A 7,500-nucleotide genomic window follows, 5' to 3' on the forward strand; every position below is an offset into this window, starting at 1 on the left:
AGAGAGAGAGAGAGAGAGAGAGAGAGAGAGAGAGAGAGATTTACATAAGGACACCATATGAAATGGGCGTGAAAATCCCAGGAACTCGACTGAACCTTACCGATACCGAGAACAAACCGCGGGGCTTCGAACAGTGTTTCAGGGAACAAAGAAGGTTCCAGAGGCCCAAGAGAAACCAAGAATGGGCAGGAGAAGGTCGAGGTGGAATTTGGGGGCAGGGAAGAGGGCCAGGAATTCGCTGCATGTCGCAGGCAGGATGGATTTGCTATTTGGTTTAGAAGGTGGCTCTTGGAATTCCCTTGGAGGAGGGGGCTGTTCCAGTCCCAGGCATTTATAATAGTAGATGCTTTCTTTTACTTTAACATTTCCTGTCGATTATTTGTTTGCTAATTTTGTTAAGTAATTAACAACTGTTTTTTCCTCAGTGCCTCACTGTCAACTCTTGGGAAACTGCTATTACTCCCTATGTAGCCTAATATATATACTATACATAGGGTTTTAATGAAAACATATTTAAAAGCTTATATGCACTCTCTCTCACACACACACAGACACACTTGGTCATCCATCGTAAGCAAACCAAAGTGATATTCGTTTTTATGCGATTGGGTTTTTGAATTTGTTGGGGGGAAGATTACCCCATCAAAGTTAGCACGATTACTCCTTCAGTCCTCCGATTACTGCTGATGAAAGTTTGTGGATGACAGAGTATATTCAAATAAATCATTAGGTTTCATAGATAAATATTTGCAATCTCACCGACATACTCTGCGTTACTGAGAGAGAGAGAGAGAGAGAGAGAGAGAGAGAGAGAGAGAGAGAGAGAGAGAATGGGGACTGTCAAACAGATTTGTTTTGTTTGACCTGAAAATTGATTAGCTTTCTACTCGAATATCCTCTCGTAGCATTAAAATGACGTAAATGAAATCGCTTCAGTCAAAGTCTACGAGTGGCACAGGGCATATTTTGCAGAAATAATTGATGGAGTGATAAATGCAACACGTGTGAGCAAAGCTTCCATCAGAGTATTAAATTCTGCAAATGAAATTCTCTGCTGCAATACGTTTGCAAAACATATATACTTCTTAAATCGCGTCGAATAGTGTCGTTTCACTGACTGCATTGATGGACTGACTTGCAAAGTGAGTGTGAATAAATCGCCCTTCTATTTGGATATGATGTTTCCGATGTTAGAAATTTGATGGCAGAATTCATTTCCTCAGGAAAGTCATTTCTCTCGCGAATGACATCTCCAGGCAATGCAATTGATATAGTCGCTGCGTTTGTTTCTTTGTTTGTATGTGTTTTTTTCTGGCATGGCGTTGGAGGCGACGCTGATGATAATGATTATATTAGCTCAACTAAGGTGAATATTGTTGACAAATGTTTTTAGTGTATGGAAGTAAATATGTATATTTGTAAGACGTATTTTTCTTTATGCTACTTATTTTGCATTATTACTCGTCCATCTTCCTTTATAGTTTTTTTTCCAAACCTCTACGTTAAGGAATAAATAAACGCTATTAAATCCATCAAACAGACTGAATATAAAAACTTGGAGCATAAAATCTCCCACAAAACCCTTTCACTTCTTGTCCCCTGCGATTTTGATTTTTAACACCGAAGGGTGAAAGGTAGCAACGTTTGCAACTCTTTTTCTTTGCGTCGACCTGTTTCATACTTGCAAAATTTGCAGCCCGGAAACGTTTGAGAGGAAATGATTCAGTTTATATGTTTTTACATCGTTTCCTTTTCGTCAAAAGACCGCGAGATTTTCATCTCAAACCCACGAAACAATGGACACTGGCAATTTGTTTTTCCCAAGACGAAGACTGAAAATGACACAAATGTTCCAAATTTCGCATAATCAAACTGGCTGCCTCCCTAGTTCTAGCTAGCTACCTTCGATAGTGTGTGTGTGTACATATATATATATATATATATATATATATATATATATATATATATATATATATATATATATATTGCTAGTCAGCCAATTCTGTTTGGTAAAGTCAACACGTATACAACAAAGGATTCCAATTATGTACGCCTAGTACATAATTGGGCCTGCACAAAAGCACAGCCACATACACAGTCAGAGAGAGAGAGAGAGAGAGGAGAGAGAGAGAGAGAGAGAGAACGCAACATGAATCCTTATTAAGAGATAACAATGAGAACAAATAAAAATCAAAGTCAACAGACACAACACGATAAAATCGCAAAACCCACCGCTGTTCTCAAAGGCACTTTCTCATTTCCCCAAAACTAATATAAAGTTACTGTAGCTTAATAAGCATTGCCATATCCATCAACAGTTGAAAAATTCGGTTGTCCTTTGAAAAAAATAACAAGGGACAAGAAAAACGATTAACAATAAAATAAATTAACAGAAAATGAGATTCCAAGATAAAAGCTAAAAGCACAGCGGGGTGCTGGACAAGTTTTTATCTTTGGTTTTTGTTTCTGGGGATGATGACGACGATCTTGGAATCTAATTATTACAAATAAAAAACGTAAGTTTATTTCTGTCATGAACACACCCACACACCCACACACGCATTCATGCACATATATGGGGGCTTCAAAGAGTATTGACTTTCCGGGTCTTGGCCAATATTTTGGGGATGAAATTGGCAGCCCCATTTCTTCCTCCCTTGGCTACTACCCACCACACTCGAATAACTATCCGGTACCAATCAGCTGCCAAATAAGCTTTCCTCTTTCGGGGATCGAAATAAATATTTTGAGATGAAGTTGCCAGCCCAATGTCCTCCCTTGGCTACTAACCACCACACTCGAATAACTATCAGGTACGAACCAAGTGTCGGGGATCAACATGAAGACTATATCCACTGTGAGGAGAGGATGGTAATGTGGAGGAGGAGCCGGTAACCACTGGACCACGGGACCGTATACTTTAAGGCAGGTTTAATAGAAATGAAAGTCTAATTCATCCAAAAATATGCAAGTAAATTACCATCCAATTACAATCACTGGCAACCCCTTATTACGATTTTCTTTATTTCGAACTAATGAAATATTTTTTTACCTAATTACATAAAGCAATTAACTCTAACCCCATTAACTTGTAATTTCATTAAAGCGTCCAGTGCGATGACGTTGCGAATTTCAGCGTTTCAAATTATACACACACACACACACACACACACACATATATATATAATATATATATATATATATATATATATATATATATATACCATCCAGTCAGCTATCAAGTCATATGGAATGAAGTTTTTCAACCTCATGCCCTCCACACCATGGTTATTACAACCACAGTCAACTATCTACCAGGTACACCTGTAATCGGAACGTGGTTCTGGCGTTCCGGCTTGATAGGAATCGAATACATCACATGTCGATGAGAGAGAGAGAGAGAGAGAGAGAGAGAGAGAGAGAGAGAGAAAGAGAGAGAGAGAGAGGACGTTGAGTATCGCTTCAGAAATTCATGGAGTATATATATTATTGTCTCATCAGTTAGTACACTAATCATCAATCGCTCTACTTCTATTGTTATCTTCTATTATCAACCTTTTCCTGGTGGAAACATTCCGCCACATCAGAACCGGAAGACTATAGCCTCAGGAGATGGCAAATACCAACAAAATGTTAAGATTTTTTTTCTTTTTGTTAGTCTAACCAAACCACTGAGCTGATTAACAGATCTCCTAACGCTGGCCCGCAGGATTAGATACTTTTACATGGGTAGGAACCAATTGATTACCTAGCAACGGGACTTACAGCTTATTGTGGGATCCGAACCAAATTATATCGAGAAATGAATTTCTAATCACCAGAAATAAATTATTCTGATTCAACGTTAGCGGAGCGGGGAGTCCAACTCGCTACTACCGAATCGGTAAACGAGCACGTAAGCCACTCGTCCAACGAGGAACTAGGAGGGGAGGGAAAAATACAAGAATACATAAACGAGGACCCAACCGTGTACTAAGTGACGAAGAACGAAAAACCCGAAACGGAAAGTCTTGGCGACTATCAAAGGGTTGAGGAGAATAATCGGTTTCTTTCAGTGTCACTCGATTCACCCGGCGCCAATTTCTATCACGCCGGGAGCCAAGAAGAGCTGTCGTCAGGAATGACAGAAATCTACGATCAAATTGAGAGAGAGAGAGAAGAGAGAGAGAGAGAGAGAGAGAGAGAGATGATTTATACAAGATTATATTTCATAGCTTATTTTTTTGGAGAAGGAAAATAAATGGAAAGAGTTTGCGCAGTTGGCCCTTAGGAATAAGAATGATTAATAACACAGACACACGCTCTCTCTCTCTCTCTCTCCTCTCTCCATCTCTTTCTCTCTGTATATATATATATATATATATATATATACTATATATATATATATATATATATATATATATATATATATATATATATATATATATATATACATATACATATATAAAATTTAGGTAAAAATACTACCAATATGAGCAATCTTAGGCACTCCAAATCAATATGCTAATTCCAACTTTCCTCTCTTCTACTTTTTCCTGAAGAGTGAGAGAGAAAGGAAAAAAAGGGCCTTCTTAACGTTCTATTCACGACTGTCCACCTCCTTTCTCTGCAGCAGGCCCTGAACACAAAATGCTGAAATGCAAAGAAGGAAAAGAAAACGGTTCTCGGAGCTTTTGTAAATGACAGATAGAAGTCGATTCTGTCACATAATTTCCAAAGTGAATCTCGGATGAAAGCATATTGCTTGTGTTTTAGCGACAATCAGCACATTCTTGGAACATATATAAAGCAACTTCATTAACGTTTCAGTTAATGCGGTAGTGCCAAATATTCCCGTTACATTCGAAGAAACAAACCTTATTAACCTGTGACACCTGAACGCTGGATTTCTCAGACCAAAGCCACCTTGTATTCCCAGCAAGGTGAATTAGTTATTCCACTAATGGCATATGCTGTCATCAAAGCAGAATAAGACCAACATACTTCAACTGACAACGTAACGCTGCAATATCCCGGTGCAATGCAATAGCGTAATTCAACCAAGGTAATGGAACCTTGTTACATCAATTTAACTACATTATCCGTTACAGTAACACTGGGGATCTCACATCCGTCAGTGCAGTGGAATGACGTCATGAACTTTCCGTTATATTAACTTCAGTATCCAGTAGTTGTACCTGAAATTCAGTCGAATGAGGGAAAAGAGATCCTGACATTCATCCTGAACGAAGTGGCTTTCAAACGCCCGTTTCTAGGACCTTCATCTTAGCAGCCTGGAGTCTTTGCAAAGTTGATGAAATGGTCTTTCGTCTCTTATCAAGACAAATACCTCCTCCATTGCCTCGCAATCCTGAGAGACGAAATGAAAAGGAACGAAGCCGAAGGATTTTGGAAAGTTCAGATCAGCCGATCCTTCCGAAGTCATTTGAGATTTCAACTGACGCTGGGTTTAATGAATGGAGATCCTGTTGCACAGCATCAAAGAAGCATGAAAATCCAAAAGGACTTTTCCCGACCCAGTCAGAGATAATGTATAGATCCGAGCACCGAATGGCATATCAGGACATAAAATATGTCTGGAGGTCCCGTCCCGAAGAAACCAGAATTCGAGGAGGGAAGATCGAACTGAAAACGAGAGAGAGAGAGAGAGAGAGAGAGAGAGAGAGAGAGAGAGAGAGAGAGAGAGAGAGAGAGAGAGACTCTACTCGTATTTAATCAATCTCACACCTTCATTTTCACCTTATCTGTCCAGAACCAACTGCAGCTTTTTTCCTTTGTTCCTTCCGCGAATCTGCTCTATTTTCCCTTTATTTTATGATGGACCCCAAAACTAGATAATTCCAGTCTACGGAATAGACTTCGCTTAAATACTGTTTTAACTCTTACAGTACGACAAAAGGTGTAGGGTTAAAAAAATAATATACGCACAAATATATGTACAAATAAAGACTATTTCCTGCTATTTACCAATATTTTTCCAAACTGCCATCTCTTCTTGATTCTCTCTCTCTCTCTCTCTTTCTCTCTCTCCGGTCTTCTTGAAAATAGGCAATGAAAAACACAACTATGTTGCAAAGCCAAAGACCTTCAAGCTTCAACAGTCTAGTTAATTTAGATTTAAAGTGAAAAAAGGAGTGTAAAAAAAACCTCACCTATCAGGCCTTGAAGTTCATCGAAAAAACTAACAATGGCCGAACATTTGCAAAATATTATCAGCTAAATTGTATAGTTGCGGTTCTGAATGATGTTCGTACCGTACAAACATTATACACCAATTGTAAGATGGCAAATTTTAACACTTTAAATATTATAAGTGATTTAGCGCACAGCAGATACCAAACAGATATTAGTTTACCCAGTTACAACCTTTCAGTCTTTTGAAGACTGGTCGGAATATTGCAGCAGTTTTCCAATATTCATTTAATGATTACCACCCTAAACAAATAAATAAATAAACAGAGAATTATCATGAACCTTATCACTATTAAACATATTTTAAATATAAATGAATATTATTAAAATTATTATTCACAAGCCTGGTTAACTCCGCGCATAATTTATAAAAAAAAAAAAAGCGATACCCCAGCTCATTTGCAAACTCTAACAATGGAAGCACAGACTTCAAATGCCCTTTCTCTCGTCACCAATACTTGCAGATTCTCTCTCTCTTCTCTCTCTCTCTCTCTTCTCTCTCTCTCTCTCTCTCTCTCTCTTCGTCATCTGCACTGATCTGTATTTCCAAAACGCATTCGGCCAAGATAGCTTTGATTTCTGTCTGATCGGCATAAAGAGTCGATTGCTCTCGAGTGACTTAGAACGTTGGCTCACTCATTTGTCTCATTTTTCGGTCCTTCTGTGCGTATTCACATCTACTTACGATTTGTCAGCATTTAGTTCCTTCATGCAAAAACGCTATTTCAACAATACATCTGGCAACGCTTTCTGAATGACGTCCTGTTTTAATATGTAGTGAAATGACGGGAAAAGAATTCCTGTCGGGTGGAGGTGTCACTGAATCCCTTTTCTTCTCTTGACGTTCTCCAAGATTTTTACCAGTTGAAGAACGATCTCATTATTCCATTACGGAAATGAAGAGAGAGAGAGAGACAGAGAGAGAGAGAGAGAGAGAGAGAGAGAGAGAGAGAGAGAGAATCACTCTTCATCTCCATTTCGACTACTATATTGGGGTTTTAATTGTCATATTAATTTCTATCACGAAAAAAAAAAAAAAACACTACAGCGCACAAATATTGTCGAAGTTGCTCTCCAGTGAAATGACAGACAGCGACTGAAGCAGAAAATGAATTATGTCGTCTCGTGAAATCAAACAGTTTTTTTCCGAAGAACCTTTGCAAAACAGTGATGACCTTCGGAATAGACAAGTCTCATTTTTTCTCTGAACAGGTTTTTCGTCCTTGTAACATTTTAGGACGAAATGAAAAGTGACAATAAAAGCTCACTTTATGTCTGCGGTGCGGATTGACTCACATTGAAGTATTA

Source organism: Macrobrachium nipponense, chromosome 26 (genome assembly GCF_015104395.2).
Source record: "Macrobrachium nipponense isolate FS-2020 chromosome 26, ASM1510439v2, whole genome shotgun sequence".
NCBI lineage: Eukaryota > Metazoa > Arthropoda > Malacostraca > Decapoda > Palaemonidae > Macrobrachium > Macrobrachium nipponense.